At 39.0% G+C, this 21,384-nt stretch overlaps 2 non-coding genes across 2 annotated transcripts; one reads left to right on the top strand and one right to left on the bottom strand.

The window, feature by feature from the left end:
• Window positions 1-1,066: 1,066 nt before the first annotated feature.
• LOC148574794 (small nucleolar RNA R71) lies at window positions 1,067-1,174 on the bottom strand. The gene has a single exon (XR_015905895.1). It is a non-coding gene; the product is annotated as a small nucleolar RNA R71 (small nucleolar RNA).
• Window positions 1,175-9,608: 8,434 nt separating this feature from the next.
• Window positions 9,609-9,716, top strand: LOC148574793 (small nucleolar RNA R71). The gene has a single exon (XR_015905576.1). It is a non-coding gene; the product is annotated as a small nucleolar RNA R71 (small nucleolar RNA).
• Window positions 9,717-21,384: the final 11,668 nt, after the last annotated feature.

Below are 21,384 nucleotides of genomic sequence, written 5' to 3'. Positions count from 1 at the left end.
CTTTTCTAACTTCTTATCTTTTTAAAATTAATTTTCAAATCTTATCTTTTTGTTTCAATCATATCTTTTTAAATTTCAATCATATCTTTTTCAAAAACAAATTTCAAAACTTTTTCAATCAATCTTATCTTTTTGTTTCAATCATATCTTCTTCAAAACTACCTAACTAATCCTCTCTCTTATTTTCGAAAATTCCCCCTCTCCTTTTTCAAAATTTCTTTTTAATTAACTAATTGTTTTAATTTTAATTTAATTTCAACTTTAATTTTCGAAATCTAACTTTCAATTTCAATTTTTATTTTAATTAAATTTTGAAATTCTCTCTCTCATCTCCTTCTATTTATTTATTCATCTACTAACACTTCTCTCCCATCCAAAAATTCGAACACCACCTCCCTCTCTGTATTCGAGTTTTTTTCCTCTTCTCTTCTTTACATTACATTCTTTTCTTCTTCTACTCACACAAAGGAATCTCTATACTGTGACATAGAGGATTTCATATTTTCTTTGTTATTCCCTTCTTTGTCATATGAGCAGGAGCAAGGACAAGAACATTCTTGTTGAAGCAGATTCTGAACCTGAAAGGACTCTGAAAAGGAAACTAAGAGAAGTTAAAATACAACAATCCAGAGACAACCTTACAGGAATTTTCGAACAGGAAAAGGAGATGGCAGCCGAAAATAATAATAATAATGCAAGGAGGATGCTTGGTGACTTTACTGCACCTAATTCCAATTTACATGGAAGAAGCATCTCCATCCCTGCCATTGGAGCAAACAACTTTGAGCTGAAACCTCAATTAGTTTCTCTAATGCAGCAGAACTGCAAGTTTCATGGACTTTCATCTGAAGATCCTTTTCAGTTCTTAACTGAATTCTTGCAGATCTGTGATATTGTTAAGACCAATGGGGTTGATCCCGAGGTCTACAGGCTTATTCTTTTTCCATTTGCTGTAAGAGATAGAGCTAGAGTGTGGTTGGACTCTCAACCCAAAGATAGCCTGAACTCTTGGGATAAGCTGGTCACGGCTTTCTTAGCCAAGTTCTTTCCTCCTCAAAAGCTGAGTAAGCTTAGAGTGGATGTTCAAACCTTCAGACAGAAAGAAGGTGAATCCCTCTATGAAGCTTGGGAGAGATATAAGCAACTGACCAAAAAGTGTCCTTCTGACATGCTTTCAGAATGGACCATCCTGGATATATTCTATGATGGTCTGTCTGAATTAGCTAAGATGTCATTGGATACTTCTGCAGGTGGATCCATTCACCTAAAGAAAACGCCTGTAGAAGCTCAAGAACTCATTGACATGGTTGCTAATAACCAGTTCATGTACACTTCTGAGAGGAATCCTGTGAGTAATGGGACGCCTCAGAAGAAGAGAGTTCTTGAAATTGATACTCTGAATGCCATATTGGCTCAGAACAAACTATTGACTCAGCAAGTCAATATGATTTCTCATAGTCTGAATGGAATGCAAGCTACATCCAAAAGTACTCAAGAGGCGCCTTCTGAAGAAGAGGCCTATGATCCTGAGAACCCTGCAATAGCAGAGGTGAATTACATGGGTAAACCCTATGGAAACACCTATAATCCCTCATGGAGAAATCACCCAAATCTCTCATGGAAGGATCAACAAAAGCCTCAACAAGGCTTTAATAATGGTGGAAGAAACAGGTTTAGCAATAGCAAACCTTTTCCATCATCCACTCAGCAAAAGACAGAGAGTTCTGAGCAGAATCCATCTAGCTTGGCAAATATAGTCTCTGATCTATCTAAGGCCACTCTAAGTTTCATGAATGAAACAAGATCCTCCATTAGAAATTTGGAAGCACAAGTGGGCCAGCTGAGTAAAAGGGTCACTGAAATCCCTCCTAGTACTCTCCCAAGCAATATAGAAGAAAATCCAAAAGGAGAGTGCAAGGCCATTGATATAACAATCATGGCCGAACCCATAAAAGAGGAAGAGAACGTGAATCCCAGTGAGAAAGACCTCTTGGGACGTCCAGTGATCAATAAGGAGTTTCCCTTTGAGGAACCAAAGGAATCTGAGGCTCATCTTGAGACAATAGAGATTCCATTAAACCTCCTTATGCCATTCATGAGCTCTGATGAGTATTCTTCTTCTGAAGAGAATGAAGATGTTACTGAAGAGCAAGTTGCCAAGTACCTTGGTGCAATCATGAAGCTGAATGCCAAATTATTTGGTAATGAGACTTGGAAAGAAGAACCTCCCTTACTCACCAATGAACTGAGTGATCTGGATCAACTGACATTGCCTTAGAAGAAACAAGATCTTGGAAAGTTCTTAATACCTTGTACCATAGGCACCATGACCTTTGAGAAGGCTCTATGTGACCTTGGGTCAGGGATAAACCTCATGCCCCTCTCTGTAATGGAGAAACTGAGAATCTTTGAGGTGCAAGCTGCCAGAATCTCACTAGAGATGGCAGACAACTCAAGAAAACAGGCTTATGGACTAGTAGAGGACATGTTAGTAAAGGTTGAAGGCCTTTACATCCCTGCTGATTTCATAATCCTAGACACTGGGAAGGAAGAGGATGAATCCATCATCCTTGGAAGACCCTTCCTAATCACAGCAAGAGCTGTGATTGATGTGGACAGAGGAGAGTTGGTCCTTCAACTGAATGAGGACTACCTTGTGTTTAAAACTCAAGGTCCTCCTTCTGTAACCATGGAGAGGAAGCATGAAAAGCTTCTCTCAGTGTAGAGTCAACCAAAGCCCCCACAATCAAACTCTAAGTTTGGTGTTGGGAATCTATAAAATTGACCTGATCACCTGTGTGGCTCCATGAGAGCCCATTGTCAAGCTATTGACATTAAAGAAGCGCTTGTTGGGAGGCAACCCAATTTTTATTTATCTAATTTTATTTTTATTTTTATTGTTCTTTCATGTTTTATTAGGTTGATGATCATGTGGAGTCACAAAAACTACAAAAAATTCAAAAACAGAATGAAAAACAGCATTGAAAACAGAACACCCTGGAGAAAGGGCTTACTGGCGTTTAAACGCCAGTAAGGAGCATCTGGCTGGCGTTTAACGCCAGAACAGAGCATGAAACTGGCGTTAAACGCCAGAAACAAGTAGCATTCTGGCGTTTAAATGCCAGGAATGCACCCCAAAGGAAAACTGGCGTTCAACGCCAGAAACATGCTGCAGACTGGCGTTGAATGCCCAAAACAAGCATAGAAGTGGCATTTTACGCCAGAAACATGCTGCAATCTGGCGTTAAACGCTAGGATTGCCTACAGAGGGCATTTACACGCCTAATTGGTGCATGGATGCAAATCGTTGACACCTCAGGATCTGTGGATCCCACAGGATCATCTCAGCATCTGTGGACCCCACAGGATCCCCACCTACTTCTTCTTTCCACTTCACACCTTTTCATAACTCTCTTCCCTAAATACCCCTCACCAATCAACTCAATCACTCTTTCCCATCACCTCTTCACCACTCACATCCATCCTCTCTTCCCCAAAAACCCCACCTACCTTTAAATTCAAAATAATTTCCCTCCCAAACCCAACCCTAAATGGCCGAACCCTAACCCCTCCCCACTCCTATATAAACCCCTCATTCCTTCTTCATTTTCACACAACACAACCCTCTCTTCTTCCACTTGGCCGAAACCACTTCTCCCTCCATCTCCTCCATTCTCTTCTTTTTCTACTTCTTTCTCCTTTCTTTTGCTCGAGGACGAGCAACCATTTTAAGTTTGGTGTGGTAAAAGCATTGCTTTTTGTTTTTCCATAACCATTCATGGCACCTAAGGCCAGAGAAACGTCTAGAAAGAGGAAAGGGAAGGCAATTACTTCCACCTCTGAGTCATGGGAGATGGAGAGATTCATCTCTAAGGTCCATCAAGACCACTTCTATGAAGTTGTGGCCAAGAGGAAAGTGATCCCCGAGGTTCCTTTCAAACTCAAAAAGAATGAGTATCCGGAGATCCGACTTGAGATCCAAAGAAGAGGTTGGGAAGTTCTAACCAACCCCATTCAACAAGTCGGGATCTTAATGGTTCAAGAGTTCTATGCAAACGCATGGGTTATGGTGCACGAAATTGTGATCTCAGGCAACGGTGCCAAAAACTCTGTACGCACGTCTTAATAAATCATTTTTCATTCACAACTTCGATACAACTAACCAACAAGTGCACTGGGTCATCCAAGTAATAAACCTTACGTGAGTAAGGGTCGATCCCACGGAGATTGTTGGTATGAAGCAAGCTATGATCATCTTGTAAATCTCAGTCAGGCAGATAATAATTAATTATGGAGTTTTCGAAAATAATAATAAATAAACAGAGAATAAAGATAGAAATACTTATGTATATCATTGGTGAGAATTTCAGATAAGTGTATGGAGATGCGTTCGTCCCTCTGAACTTCTGCTTTCCTGCTGTCTTCATCCAATCAGTCCTACTCCTTTCCATGGCTGGCTTTATGTAAGGACATTACCATTGTCAATGGCTACTTTTCATCCTCTCTGGAAAATGGTCCGATGTGCTGTCACTGCATGGCTAATCATCTGGAGGCATCATCCTGGTCAATGGCTGCATCCTATCCTCTTGTGAAAATGGTCCAAATGCTCTGTCACAGCACGGCTAATCATCTGAGGTTCTCGATCATACTGGAATAGGATTCACCCTCCTTTTGCGTCTGTCACTACGCCCAGCAGTCGCGAGTTTGAAGTTCGTCACAGTCATTCAATCCCAGAGTCCTACTCGGAATACCACAGACAAGGTTTAGACTTTCCGGACTCTCATGAATGCCACCATCAATCTAGCTTATACCACGAAGATTCTGATTAAGAGATCCAAGAGATACTCATTCAATCTAAGGTGGAACGGAAGTGGTTGTCAGGCACGCGTTCGTGGGAGAATGAAGATGATTGTCACGCTCATCACATTCATGTTGAAGTGTGAATGAATATCTTAGAAGCAGAATAAGTCGAGTTGAATAGAAAAATAGTAGTACTTTGCATTAATTCATGAGGAACAGCAGAGCTCCACACCTTAATCTATGGAGTGCAGAAACTCTACCGTTTGAAAATACATAAGTGAAATGTTCAGGCATGGCCAAGAGGCCAGCCCCCAAAACGTGATCACAGGATCAAAAATACAATCCAGGATGATCCAAAGATGTCTAATACAATAGTAAAAAGTCCTATTTATACTAAACTAGTTACTAGGGTTTACAAAAGTAAGTAATTGATGCATAAATCCACTTCCGGGGCCCACTTGGTGTGTGTTGGGCTGAGCTTGAATGTTACACGTGCAGAGGCTCTTTCTGGAGTTGAATGCCAGGTTGTAACGTGTTTCTGGCGTTCAACTCTGGTTCGTAACGTGTTTCTGGCGTTTAACTCCAGACTACAGCATAGAACTGGCGTTCAACGCCCTTTTACGTCATCTAAACTCGGCCAAAGTATGGATTATTATATATTTCTGGAAAGCCCTGGATGTTTACTTTCCAACGCAATTAGAAGCGCGCCATTTTGAGTTCTGTAGCTCCAGAAAATCCACTTTGAGTGCAGGGAGGTCAGAATCCAACAGCATCCGCAGTCCTTCTTCTACCTCTGAATCTGATTTTTGCTCAAGTCCCTCAATTTCAGCCAGAAAATACCTGAAATCACAGAAAAACACACAAACTCATAGTAAAGTCCAGAAATGTGAATTTAACATAAAAACTAATGAAAACATCCCTAAAAGTAACTAGATCCTACTAAAAACATACTAAAAATAATGCCAAAAAGCGTATAAATTATCCGCTCATCACAACACCAAACTTAAACTGTTGGTTGTCCCCAAGCAACTGAAAATCAAATAGGATAAAAAGAAGAGAATATACTATAAATTCCAAACTATCAATGAAACATAGCTCCAATCAGATGAGCGGGACTTGTAGCTTTTTGCCTCTTGAATAGTTTTGGCATCTCACTTTATTCATTGAGGTTCAGAATGATTGGCATCTATAGGAACTCAGAGTTCAGATAGTGTTATTGATTCTCCTAGTTCAGTATGTTGATTCTTGAACACAGCTACTTTATGAGTCTTGGTCGTGGCCCTAAGCACTTTGTTTTCCAGTATTACCACCGGATACATAAATGCCACAGACACATGACTGGGTGAACCTTTTCAGATTGTGACTCAGCTTTGCTAAAGTCCCCAATTAGAGGTGTCCAGGGTTCTTAAGCACACTCTGTTTTTGCTTTGGACCTTGACTTTAACCGCTCAGTCTCAAGTTTTCACTTGACACCTTCACGCCACAAGCACATGGTTAGGGACAGCTTGGTTTAGCCGCTTAGGCCAGGATTTTATTCCTTTAGGCCCTCCTATCCACTGATGCTCAAAGCCTTGGGATCCTTTTTATTTGCCCTTGCCTTTTGGTTTTAAGGGTTACTGGCTTTTTGCTCTTGCCTCTTGGTTTTAAGAGCTTTTGGCTTTTTCTGCTTGCTTTTTCTTTTTCTATTTTTTTTCGCTATTTTTTTCTGCAAGCTTTTGTATTTACTGCTTTTTCTTGCTTCAAGAATCATTTTTATGATTTTTTAGATTATCAAATAACATGTCTCCTTGTCATCATTCTTTCAAGAGCCAACATATTTAACATTCTTAAACAACAATTTCAAAAGACATATGCACTGTTCAAGCATTCATTCAGAAAATAAAAAGTATTGTCACCACATCAATATAATTAAACTAAGTTCAAGGATAAATTCGAAACTCATGTACTTCTTGTTCTTTTGAATTAAAACATTTTTCATTTAAGAGAGGTGATGGATTCATATTCACTACTTTAAGGCATAGACACTTAGACATTAATGATCATGTAATAAAGACACAAACATAGATAAACATTTAACATAAGAAAACAAAAAACAGATAATTTAAGAACAAGGAATGAGTCCACCTTAGTGATGGTGGCGTTTTCTTCTTGAGGAACCAATGATGTCCTTGAGCTCTTCTATGTCTCTTCCTTGTCTCTGTTGCTTGATCCCTAGTGATTTTGGTGCTCCTATCCTTAGTTGCTCCCAATAATTGTGTGGGGGAAAATGTATCCCCTGAGGTATCTCAGGGATCTCTTGATTTGCAGTCAAATGTTCTACCACTGAGCTATAGATCCTTTACATGAATCTCTCCATCTCCCATGACTTAGAGGTGGAAGCTTTTGTCTTCCCTTTTCTCTTCTCTCTTCTTTTTTTTTGAGGTTTCTCTGGCCTTAGGTGCCATCAATGGTTATGGAAAAACAAAAAAAGAATTATGCTTTTACCACACCAAACTTAGAATGTTGCTCGCCATCGAGCAAAAGAAGAAAGAATAGATGAAGAAGAAGACGTGGAAAAAAAAACTAGGATTATGAGGAGGGAAGGTGGGGATCCTGTGGGGTCTACAGATCTTGAGGTGTCAAGGATTTACATCTCTGCACCAATTAGGCATGTAAAATACCTTTGCATGCAATTCTGGCGTTTAAACACCGAATTGATGCTTGTTCTGGGCGTTTAACGCCCAGATGCAGCATATTTCTAGCGTTGAACGCCAGTTCCATGCTTGTTTCTGGCGTTCAGCGCCAGCTTTCCTCACTGTGCATTTCTGGTGTCTGAACGCCAGGATGCTGCTTGTTTCTGGCGTTCAACACCAGAAACATGCTCTGTTCTGGCGTTGAACGCCAGCCAGATGCTCCTTACTGGCGTTTAAACGCCAGTAAGATCCTCCTCCAGGGTGTGATTTTTCTTCTGCTGTTTTTGATTTTGTTTTTGATTTTTCTATTTATTTTGTGACTCCACATGATCATGAACCTAATAAAATATGAAAGAACAATAAAAATAAAAATAGAATTAGATAAATAAAAATTGGGTTGCCTCCCAACAAGCGCTTTTTTAATGTCAATAGCTTGACAGTGGGCTCTCATGGAGCCTTACAGATGTTCAGAGCATTGTTGAGACTCCCCAACACCAAACTTAGAGTTTGGATATGGGAGTTCAACACCAAACTTAGAGTTTAGTTGTGGCCTCCCAACACCAAACTTAGAGTTTGACTGTGGGGGCTCTGGTTGACTCTGTTTTGAGAGAAGCTTAATGTGCCTCTTTTCCATGTTTACAGAAGGATGTCCTTGAGTTTTAAACTCAAGGGAGTCCTCATTCAATTGAAGGATTAGTTCACCTCTATTAACATCAATCACAGCTCTTGCTGTGGCTAGGAAGGGTCTTCCAAGGATGATGGATTCATCCTCATCCTTCCCAGTATCTAGGATTATGAAATCAGCAAGGATGTAAAGGCCTTCAACCTTTACTAATATGTCTTCTACTTGTCCATAAGCCTATTCTGGAATTGTCTGCCATCTCTAATGAGATTTTAGCAGCTTGTACCTCAAAGATTCCCAGTTTCTCCATTACAGAGAGTGGCATGAGGTTTATTCCTGACATAGAGCCTTCTCAAAGGTCATGGTGCCTATGGTACAAGGTATCAGGAACTTTCCAAGATCCTATTTCTTCTGAGGCAATGTCAGTTGATCCAGATCACTTAGTTCATTGGTGAACAAGGGAGGTTCATCTTCCCAAGTCTCAATACCAAATAATTTGGCATTCAGCTTCATGATTGCACCAAGGTACTTAGTAACTTGCTCCTTAGTAACATCCTCATTCTCTTCAGAAGAGGAATACTCATCAGAGCTCATGAATGACATAACGAGGTTTAATGGAATCTCTATGGTCTCTAGATGAGCCTCAGATTCCTTTGGTTCCTCAAAGGGAAACTCCTTATTGATCACTGGACGTCCCAGGAGGTCTTCCTCCTTGGGATTCGCGTCCTTCCCTTCCTCTTTGGATTCAGCCATGATGGTTATATCAATGGTCTTGCACTCTCCTTTTGGATTTTCTTCTGTATTGCTTGGGAGAGTACTAGGAGGGATTTCAGTGATCCTTTTACTCAGCTGACCCACTGTGCCTCCAAATTTCTAATGGAGGACCTTGTTTCATTCATGAAATTTACAGTGGCCTTAGATAGATCAGAGATTAAGTTTGCTAAATTAGAGGTATTTTGTTCAGAGTTCTCTGTCTGTTGCTGAGTGGATGATGGAAAAGGCTTGCTATTGCTAAACCTGTTTCTTCCACCATTATTAAAGCCTTGTTGAGGCTTTTGTTGATCCTTCCATGAGAGATTTGGGTGATTTCTCCATGATGAGTTATAGGTGTTTCCATAAGGTTTACCTAAGTAATTTACCTCTGCTATTGCAGGGTTCTCAGGATCATAGGCCTCTTCTTCAGATGGCGCCTCTTGAGTACTGTTGGATGCAGCTTGCATTCCATTCAGACTCTGAGAAATCATATTGACTTGTTGAGTCAATAGTTTGTTCTGAGCCAATATGGCATTCAGAGTATCAATTTCAAGAACTCCCTTCTTCTGAGGCGTCCCATTACTCACAGGATTCCTCTCAGAAGTGTACATGAACTGGTTATTAGCAACCATATCAATGAGTTCTTGAGCTTCTGCAGGCATTTTCTTTAGGTGAATGGATCCACCTGCAGAAGTATCCAATGACATCTTAGCTAATTCAGACAGACCATCATAGAATATATCCAGGATGGTCCATTCTGAAAGCATGTCAGAAGGACACTTTTTGGTCAGTTGCTTGTATCTCTCCCAAGCTTCATAGAGGGATTCACCTTCCTTCTGTCTGAAGGTTTGAACATCCACTCTAAGCTTGCTCAGCTTTTGAGGAGGAAAGAACTTGGCTAAGAAAGCCGTGACCAGCTTATCCCAAGAGTTCAGGCTATCTTTGGGTTGAGAGTCCAACCACACTCTAGCTCTGTCTCTTACAGCAAAAGGGAAAAGCATGAGCCTGTAGACCTCAGGATTTACTCCATTAGTCTTAACAGTATCACAGATCTGCAAAAATTCAGTTAAGAACTGAAAAGGATCTTCAGATGGAAGTCCATGAAACTTGCAGTTCTGCTGCATCAGAGAAACTAATTGAGGTTTCAGCTCAAAATTGTTTGCTCCAATGGTGGGGATGGAGATGCTTCTTCCATGTAAATTGGAATTAGGTGCAGTAAAGTCACCAAGCATCCTCCTTGCATTATTATTATTTTCGGCTGCCATCTCCTCTTGTTCGAAAATTTCTGAAAGGTGCTTGCTGGATTGTTGTAATTTAGCTTCTCTTAGTTTCCTCTTCAGAGTCCTTTCAGGTTCTGGATCTGCTTCAACAAGAATATTCTTGTCCTTGCTCCTGCTCATATAAAAAAGAGAGAACAGAAAAATAATAATAGGGATCCTTTTTACCACAGTATAGAGGTCCCTGTGTGAGTAGAAGAAAAGAAGAAGAAAATATCTGAACTCAGAGAGAGAGAGGGTTCGGATTTTTGGTGAGTGAGGGAGAGATGTTAGTAGATGAATAAATAAACAGAAGGAGATGAGAGAGAAGGATTTTCGAAAAATTTTTTTGAAAAATGGTTAGTGATTTTCGAAAACTAAAATTAAAATTTGAAACAATTTGTTAATTAAAAAGAATTTTTGAAAAAGAGGGAAGATATTTTCGAAAATTAGAGAGAGAGAGTTAGTTAGGTAATTTTGAAAAAGATAAGAAACAAACAAAAAGTTAGTTAGTTAGTTGAAACAAATTTGAAAATCAATTTTGAAAAGATAAGAAGATAAGAAGTTAGAAGGGATATTTTAAAATCAAATTTTTGAAAAAGATAAGATTTTTAAAAAGATATGATGGAAAAGATATGATTGAAATTAGTTTTGAAAAATATTTGATTTTTAAAATCACAATTAATGACTTGATTCACAAGAAATCACAAAATATGATTCTAGAACTTAAAGTTTGAATCTTTCTTAACAAGTAAGTAACAAACTTGAAATTTTTGAATCAAAACATTAATTGATGATGTTATTTTCGAAAATTATGTGATAAAGATAAGAAAAAGATTTTTGAAAAATATTTTTAAAATTTTCAAAAATAACTAAGAAAAATGAAAAAGATTTGATTTTTGAAAAAGATTTTGAAAAAGATAAGATTTTTAATTTGAAAATTTGATTTAACTCATAAGAAACAACTAAGTTTTAAAAAGATTTTGAAAAAATCAAATCTAATTTTCAAAATTTTAAGAGAGAAAAAGGGAAAGATATTTTTTTGATTTTTGAATTTTTAATGATGAAAGAGAAAAACATGAAAATGATGCAATGCATGAAAATTTTGGATCAAAACAATGAATGCATGCAAGAATGCTATGAATGTCAAGATGAACACCAAGAACACTTTGAAGATCATGATGAACATCAAGAACATATTTTTGAAAAAAATTTTATGCAAAGAAAACATGCAAGACACCAAACTTAGAAATCTTTCATGTTCAGACACTATGAATGCAAAAATGCACATGAAAAACAAGAAAAGATGCAAAACAAGAAAACATCAAGATCAAACAAGAAGATTTACCAAGAACAACTTGAAGATCATGAAGAACACCATGAATGCATGATTTTTTTTCAAAAAATGCAAGATGAACATGCAATTGACACCAAACTTAAAATCTGACTCAAGACTCAAACAAGAAACACAAAATATTTTTGATTTTTTTGATTTTATTAATTTTTTTGGATTTTTCGAAAATTATTTGTGAAAAAGAAAAATAAGGATTCCAAAATTTTTAATATGAATTCCAGGAATCTTGCACTCTTAGTCTAAAGCTCCAATCTGAGGGTTAGGCATGGCTTACTAGCCAGCCAAGCTTTAGAAGATATTTATACTTTTCATGTATAGCGCAACTAAGTGTGTGAAAATCAACAAGCGCTTGTGATGATAAGTTGAAACCCCAGTCCAAAAGATTAGACATGGCTTACAGCCAGCCAGGATTCAACAAATCATCATGAAACACTAGAATTCATTCTTAAAAATTCTGAAGAAAAATATATTTTTGAAAACATTTATTTTAAAATTTTTTTTTTAAAACTTTTTTTGAAAATAAAATAAGAAGAAAATTACCCAATCTGAGCAACATGATGAACCGTCAGTTGTCCAAACTCGAACAATCCCCGGCAACGGCGCCAAAAACATGGTGCACAAAATTGTGATCTCAGGCAACGGCGCCAAAAACTCTGTACGCACATCTTAATAAATCGTTTTTCATTCACAACTTCGATACAACTAACCAGCAAGTGCACTGGGTCGTCCAAGTAATAAACCTTACGTGAGTAAGGGTCGATCCCACGGAGATTGTTGGTATGAAGCAAGCTATGATCATCTTGTAAATCTCAGTCAGGCAGATAATAATTAATTATGGAGTTTTCGAAAATAATAATAAATAAACAGAGAATAAAAATAGAAATACTTATGTATATCATTGGTGAGAATTTCAGATAAGTGTATGGAGATGCGTTCGTCCCTCCGAACTTCTGCTTTCCTGCTGTCTTCATCCAATCAGTCCTACTCCTTTCCATGGCTGGCTTTATGTAAGGACATTACCATTGTCAATGGCTACTTTTCATCCTCTCTGGAAAATGGTCCGATGTGCTGTCACTGCATGGCTAATCATCTGGAGGCATCATCATGGTCAATGGCTGCATCCTATCCTCTTGTGAAAATGGTCCAAATGCTCTGTCACAGCACGGCTAATCATCTGAGGTTCTCGATCATACTGGAATAGGATTCACCCTCCTTTTGCGTCTGTCACTACGCCCAGCAGTCGCGAGTTTGAAGTTCGTCACAGTCATTCAATCCCAGAGTCCTACTCGGAATACCACAGACAAGGTTTAGACTTTCCGGACTCTCATGAATGCCACCATCAATCTAGCTTATACCACGAAGATTCTGATTAAGAGATCCAAGAGATACTCATTCAATCTAAGGTGGAACGGAAGTGGTTGTCAGGCACGCGTTCGTGGGAGAATGAAGATGATTGTCACGCTCATCACATTCATGTTGAAGTGTGAATGAATATCTTAGAAGCAGAATAAGTCGAGTTGAATAGAAAAACAGTAGTACTTTGCATTAATTCATGAGGAACAGCAGAGCTCCACACCTTAATCTATGGAGTGCAGAAACTCTACCGTTTGAAAATACATAAGTGAAAGGTTCAGGCATGGCCGAGAGGCCAGCCCCCAAAACGTGATCACATGATCAAAAATACAATCCAGGATGATCCAAAGATGTTTAATACAATAGTAAAAAGTCCTATTTATACTAAACTAGTTACTAGGGTTTACAGAAGTAAGTAATTGATACATAAATCTACTTCTGGGGCCCACTTGGTGTGTGCTTGGGCTGAGCTTGAATGTTACACGTGCAGAGGCTCTTTCTGGAGTTGAATGCCAGGTTGTAATGTGTTTCTGGCGTTCAACTCTGGTTCGTAACGTGTTTCTGGCGTTTAACTCCAGACTGCAGCGTAGAACCGGCGTTCAACGCCCTTTTACATCGTCTAAACTCGGCCAAAGTATGGACTATTATATATTGCTGGAAAGCCCTGGATGTCTACTTTCCAACGCAATTGAAAGCGCGCCATGTTGAGTTCTGTAGCTCTAGAAAATCCACTTTGAGTGCAGGGAGGTCAGAATCCAACAGCATCAGCAGTCCTTCTTCTACCTCTGAATCTGATTTTTGCTCAAGTCCCTCAATTTCAGCCAGAAAATACCTGAAATCACAGAAAAACACACAAACTCATAGTAAAGTCCAGAAATGTGAATTTAACATAAAAACTAATAAAAACATCCCTAAAAGTAACTAGATCCTACTAAAAACATACTAAAAACAATGCCAAAAAGCGTATAAATTATCCGCTCATCAGGTTACTAGGAACCATGATCAAAGTGTGAACCTGAACCCAAAAAATTGGCTCACCATGGTTCGGGGGAAATACTTAGATTTCAGTTCGGAGAATGTGAGGCTGGCATTCAACTTGCCAATGATGGAAGAGAACGCACGCCCCTACACTAGAAGAGTCAACTTTGATCAAAGGTTGGACCAAGTCCTCATGGACATATGTGTGGAAGGAGCTCAATGGAAAATTGACTCAAAAGGTAAGCCGGTTCAACTAAGAAGGCTTGACCTCAAACCAGTAGCTAGAGGATGGTTGGAGTTCGTTCAACGCTCAATCATTCCCACTAGCAACCGGTCTGAAGTTACTATAGACTGGGCCATCATGATCCATAATATCATGATTGGGGAGAAAGTGGAAGTTCATGAAATTATACCTCAAGAACTCTATAAGGTGGCTGACAAGACCTCCACTTTGGCAAAGTTAGCCTTTCCTCACCTCATTTTCCACCTCTCCAATTCGGCTGGAATTGACATAGAGGGAGACATCCTCATTGAAGAGGATAAGCCCATCACTAAGAAAAAGATGGAGCAAACAAGAGTGCATGGACCTCAACATGAGCATGAGGAAATTCCTCACCATGAAATCCCTGAGATGCCTCAAGGGATGCACTTTTCTCCACAAAACTATTGGGAACAAATCAACACTTCCCTAAGTGAATTAAGCTCCAACATGGGACAATTAAGGGTGGAACATCAAGAGCACTCCATCATCCTCCATGAAATTAGAGAAGATCAAAGAGCTATGAGGGAGGAGCAAGAAAGACAAGGAAGAGACATAGGGAGCTCAAAAGCACCATTGGTTCTTCAAGAAGAGGAAGACGCCACCCTCACTAAGGTGGACTCATTCCTTAATCTCCTTGTTTATTTATTTTCCTGTTTTTTTATTTTTATGCTTTATGTTTTTTTATGTTTTTTTCTTCATGATCACTAGTATTTAAGTGTCTATGCCTAAAGTTATGAATGTCCTATGAATCCATCACCTCTCTTGAATGAAAAATATTTTAACTACAAAAGAACAAGAAGTACATGGTTTTGAATTCATCCTTGAAACTAGTTTAATTATTTTGATGTGGTGACAATACTTTTTATTTTCTGAATGAATGCTTGAACAGTGCATATGTCTTTTGAAGTTGTTGTTTATGAATGTTAAATATGTTGGCTCTTGAAGAATAAGGAAAAAGGAGACATGTTATTTGATAATCTGAAAAATCATAAAAATGATTCTTGAAGCAAGAAAAACAAGTGAATACAAAAAGCTTGCAAAAAAAAATGGCGAAAAAAAAGAGAAAGAAAAAGAAAAAGCAAGCAGAAAAAGCCAAAAGCTCTTAAAACCAAAAGGTAAGAGCAAAAAGCCAATAGCCCTTAAAACCAAAAGGCAAGGGTAATAAAAAGGATCCAAGGCTTTGAGCATCAGTGGATAGGAGGGCCTAAAGGAATAAAATCCTGGCCTAAGTGGCTAAACCAAAGCTGTCCCTAACCATGTGCTTGTGGCGTGAAAGTGTCAAGTGAAAACTTGAGACTGAGCGGTTAAAGTCAAGGTCCAAAGCAAAAACAGAGTGTGCTTAAGAACCCTGGACACCTCTAATTGGGGACTTTAGCAAAACTGAGTCACAATCTGAAAAGGTTCACCCAGTTATGTGTCTGTGGCATTTATATATCCGGTGGTAATACTGGAAAACAAAGTGCTTAGGGCCACGGCCAAGACTCATAAAGTAGCTGTGTTCAAGAATCAACATACTGAACTAGGAGAATCAATAACACTATCTGAATTCTGAGTTCCTATAGATGCCAATCATTCTGAACTTCAATAGAGGAAGTGAGATGCCAAAACTATTCAAGAGGCAAAAAGCTACAAGTCCCGCTCATCTTATTGGAGCTATGTTTTATTGATATTTTGGAATTTATTGTATATTTTCTTCTTTTTATCCTATTTGATTTTCAGTTGCTTGGGGACAAGCAACAATTTAAGTTTGGTGTTGTGATGAACGGATAATTTATACGTTTTTTGGCATTGTTTTTACATAGTTTTCAGTATGATTTAGTTAGTTTTCATTATATTTTTATTAGTTTTTAATTAAAATTCACATTTCTGGACTTTACTATGAGTTTGTGTGTTTTTCTGTGATTTCAGGTAATTTCTGGCTGAAATTGAGGGACTTGAGCAAAAATCAGATTCAGAGGTTGAAGAAGGACTGCAGATGCTGTTGGATTTTGACCTCCCTGCACTCAAAGTAGATTTTCTGAAGCTACAGAACTCCAAATGGCGCGCTTCCAATTGCGTTGGAACGTAGACATCCAGGAATTTCCAGTATTATATAATAGTCCATACTTTTTCCGAGTTTAGACGATGCAAACTGGCATTGAACGCCAGTTCCATGTTGCAGTCTGGCGTTCAGTGCCAGAAACAAGTTGCAAAGTGGAGTTCAACGCCAGAAACACGTTACAAATTGGCGTTCAACTCCAAGAATGACCTCTCCACGTGAAAGCTTCATGCTCAGCCCAAGCACACACCAAGTGGGCCCCGGAAGTGAATTTCTACATCAATTACTTACTTCTGTAAACCCTAGTAGCTAGTCTAGTATAAATAGGACTTTTTACTATTATATTTTCATCTTCGGAACATCTTTAGTTTCATCTTTAGATCACGTTTTAGAGGCTGGCCATTCGGCCATGCCTGGACCTTATCATTTATGTATTTTCAACGGTAGAGTTTCTACACACCATAGATTAAGGTGTGGAGCTCTGCTGTTCCTCAAAGATTAATGCAAAGTACTACTGTTTTTCTATTCAATTCAACTTATTCTGCTTCTAAGATATTCATTTGCACTTCAATATGATGGATGTGATGATCGTGACAGTCATCATCATTCTCAACTTATGAACGTGTGCCTGACAACCACTTCCGTTCTACCTTAGACTGAATGGATATCTCTTGGATATCTAATACAGGGGACCGAGTTCGAGTTATTAGTGTCTTCGTGGTATAAGTTAGAACCCATGGATGGCCATTCCTGAGATCCGAAAAGTCTAAACCTTATCTGTGGTATTCCGAGTAGGATCCGGGAAGGTATGGCTGTGACGAGCCTCAAACTCGCGAGTGCTGGGCGTAGTGACAGACGCAAAAGGATCAATGGATCCTATTCCAGTATGATCGAGAACCGACAGATGAATAGCCATGCCGTGACAGAGCATCTTGGACCATTTTCACTGAGAGGATGGGATGTAGCCATTGACAACGGTGATGCCCTACATAAAGCTTGCCATAGAAAGGAGTAGGATTGATTGGATGAAGACAGCAGGAAAGCAGAGATCAGAGGAACGAAAGCATCTCTATACGCTTATCTGAAATTCTCACCAATGAATTACATAAGTACCACTATCCTATTTTATATTTTATTTATTTTCATCCACTATAATTTCTTAATACAATTTAATCCGCCTGACTGAGATTTACAAGGTGACCATAGCTTGCTTCAAGCCGACAATCTCCGTGGGATCGACCCTTACTCACGTAAGGTTTATTACTTGGACGACCCAGTGCACTTGCTGGTTAGTTGTACGAAGTTGTGAAACAGATATAAGATCATGAACGTGCGTATTGAGTTTTTAGCACCGTTACCAAGGAATGGAATGATCACGATCTCGCACACCAAACTCCATAAGCCTGTTTCCTTGATTTGTCTGCCAATTCTAATGAGAATCTTACAGTTTGTACCTCAAAGATCCCTAGTTTCTCTATTACAGAGAGTGGCATGAGGTTTATTCCTGACCCCAGGTCACACAGAGCCTTCTCAAAGGTCATGGTGCCTATGGTACAGGGTATTAAGAACTTTCCAGGATCCTGTTTCTTCTGAGGTAGTTTCAGTTGAAGCAGATCATTCAGTTTATGGATGAGCAATGGAGGTTCATCCTCCCAAGTCTCATTACCAAATAACTTGGCATTCAGCTTCATGATTGCTCCTAGATACAGAGCAACTTGCTCTTCAACAATGTCTTTGGTGCACGAAATTGTGATCCCCGACAACGGCGCCAAAAACTTAGTGCACAAAATCGTGATCGTTCATTCCTTGGTAACGGTGCTAAAAACTTAATACGCACGTTCATAATCTTAGTTCTTCTTCACAACTTCGCACAACTAACCAGCAAGTGCACTGGGTCGTCCAAGTAATAAACCTTACGTGAGTAAGGGTCGATCCCACGGAGATTGTCGGCTTGAAGCAAGCTATGGTCACCTTGTAAATCTCAGTCAGGCAGATTCAAATGGTTATAGAGTTTTAATAATTAAAAGATAAATAAAACGTAAAATAGGATAGAGATACTTATGTAAGTCATTGGTGAGAATTTCAGATAAGCATATAAAGATGCTTTCGTTCCTCTTGAACCTCTGCTTTCCTGATGTCTTCATCCAATCATTCCCACTCCTTTCTATGGCAAGCTGTATGTTAGGCATCACTGTTGTCAATGGCTACATTCCGTCCTCTCAGTGAAAATGGTCCAATGCGCTGTCACTGCATGGCTAATCATCTGTCGGTTCTCAATCATACTGGAATAGGATTCAGTAATCCTTTTGCGTCTGTCACTACGCCCAGCACTCGCGAGTTTGAAGCTCGTCACAGCGATCCCTTCCTAGATCCTACTCGGAATACCACATACAAGGTTTAGACTTTCCGGATCTCGGGAATGGCCATCCATGGATTCTAACTTATACCACGAAGACTCTAATATCTCGGACTCGGTCCCCTGTATTAGATACCTAAGAGATACTCATTCTATCTCATTTTCATGTAGAACGGAAGTGGTTATCAGGCACGCGTTCATAAGTGAGAATGGTGATGAGCGTCACATAATCATCACATTCATCATGTTCTTGGGTGCGAATGAATATCTTAGAATAGGAATAAGCTTGAATTGAATAGAAAACAATAGTACTTTGTATTAATTCATGAGGAACAGCAGAGCTCCACATCTTAATCTATGGTGTGTAGAAACTCTACCGTAGAAAATACATAAGTGATGAAGGTCCAGGCATGGCCGAATGGCCAGCCTCCATGATCTAAGAACTAAACGTCCAGAGATGTTCCAAAGGATAATCCAAATATGTTCCAAAGATGTAAATACAATAGTAAAAAGTTCTATTTATACTAAACTAGTTACTAGGGTTTACAGAAATGAGTAAATGATGCAGAAATCCACTTCCGGGCCTACTTGGTGTGTGCTTGGGTTGAGCATTGAAGCTTTCACGTGTAGAGGTCTTCCTTGGAGTTAAACGCCAGTTTGTAACCTGTTTCTGGCGTTTAACTCTGCTTTGCAACCTGTTTCTGGTGTTTAACTCCAGAATAGGGCAGAGAGCTGGCGTTGAAGGCCAGTTTGCATCGTCTAAACTCGGGCAAAGTTTGAACTATTATATATTGCTGGAAAGCCCTGGATGTCTAATTTCCAACGCAATTAAGAGCACGCCATTTGGACTCCTGTAGCTCCAGAAAATCCACTTTGAGAGCAAGGAGGTCAGAATCCAACAGCATCTGCAGTCCTTCTTTAACCTTTGAATTTGATTTTTGCTCAAGTCCCTTAATTTCAGCCAGAAATTACCTGAAATCACAGAAAAACACACAAACTCATACTAAAAACTATATAAAAACAATGCCAAAAAGCGTATAAATTATCCGCTCATCACAACACCAAACTTAAATTGTTGCTTGTCCCCAAGCAACTGAAAATCAAATAGGATAAAAAGAAGAGAATATACTATAAATTCCAAAATATCAATGAAACTTAGCTCCAATCGGATGAGCGGGACTAGTAGCTTTTTGCCTCTTGAATAGTTTTGGCATCTCACTTTATCCTTGAAGTTTAGAATGATTGGCATCTATAGGAACTTAGAATTCAGATAGTGTCATTGATTCTCCTAGTTCAGTATGTTGATTCTTGAACACAGCTACTTTATGAGTCTTGGTCGTGGCCGTAAGCACTTTGTTTTCTAGTATTACCACCGGACACATAAATGCCACAGACACATAACTGGGTGAACCTTTTCAGATTGTGACTCAGCTTTGCTAAAGTCCCCAATTAGAGGTGTCCAGGATTCTTAAGCACACTCTTCTTTTGCTTTGGACCTCGACTTTAACCGCTCAGTCTCAAGTTTTCACTTGACACCTTCACGCCACAAGTACATGGTCAGGGACAGCTTGGTTTTGCCGCTTAGGCCAGGATTTTATTCCTTTAGGCCTTCCTATTCACTGATGCTCAAAGCCTTGGATCTTTTTATTACCCTTGCCTTTTGGTTTTAAGGGCTATTGGCTTTTTGCTCTTGCCTTTTGGTTTAAAGAGCTCTTGACTTTTTTTGCTTGCTTTTTCTTTTTCTTTCTCTTTTTTTTTTGCCATTTTTCTTTTCTCTATTCACTGCTTTTTCTTGCTTCAAGAATCAATTTTTATGATTTTTCAGATTATCAATAACATTTCTCCTTTTCATCATTCTTTCAAGAGCCAACATATTTAACATTCATAAACCACAATTTCAAAAGACATATGCACTGTTCAAGCATTTATTCAGAAAATAAAAAGTATTGTCACCACATCAAAATAATTAAACTAGTTTCAAGGATGAATTCGAAACCATGTACTTGTTCTTTTGTAATTAAAACATTTTTCATTTAAGAGAGGTGATGGATTCATAGGACATTCATAGCTTTAAGACATAGACACTTAAACACTAATGATCATATAGTAAAGACACAAACATAAATAAAACATAAGGCATAGTAAACGAAAAACAGAAAAATAAGAACAAGGAGATTAAGGAATGAGTCCACCTTAGTGAGGGTGACGTCTTCCTCTTCTTGAAGAACCAATGGTGCTCTTGAGCTTCTCTATGTCTCTTCCTTGTATTTGTTGCTCCTTCCTCATAGCTCTTTGATCTTCTCTAATATCATGGAGGATGATGGAGTTCTCTTGGTGCTCCATCCTTAGTTGTCCTATATTGGAACTTAATTCTCCTAGGGAAGTATTGATTTGCTCCCAATAGTTTTGTGGAGGGAAGTGTATCCCTTGAGGCATCTCAGGGATCTCATGGTGAGGAATTTCCTCATGTTCTTGTTGAGGTCCATGATCTCTTGTTTGCTCTATCCTTTTCTTAGTGATGGGCTTGTCCTCTTCAATGAGGGTGTCTCCCTCTATGTCAATTCCAGCCGAATTGCAGAGGTGACAAATGAGGTGAGGAAAGGCTAACCTTGCCAAAGTAGAAGATTTGTCAGCCACCTTATAGAGTTCTTGAGGTATAATCTAATGAACTTCCACTTCCTCCCCAATCATGATACTATGAATCATGATGGCCCGATCTATAGTAACTTCAGACCGGTTGCTAGTAGGAATAATTGAGCGTTGAATAAACTCCAACCATCCTTTAGCTACAGGCTTAAGGTCCAGTCTTGTCAATTGAACTGGCTTGCCTCTTGTGTCAACTTTCCATTGAGCTCCTTCCACACATATGTCCATGAGGACTTGGTCCAACCTTTGATCAAAGTTGACCCTTCTAGTGTAGGGGCGTGTGTTTTCTTGCAT

Source organism: Arachis ipaensis, chromosome B2 (assembly GCF_059453495.1).
Source record: "Arachis ipaensis isolate K30076 ecotype BB chromosome B2, ASM5945349v1, whole genome shotgun sequence".
Lineage (NCBI taxonomy): Eukaryota > Viridiplantae > Streptophyta > Magnoliopsida > Fabales > Fabaceae > Arachis > Arachis ipaensis.
Note: the sequence above shows the minus strand (reverse complement) of the source record. Positions and strands in the feature narration are given on the sequence as shown.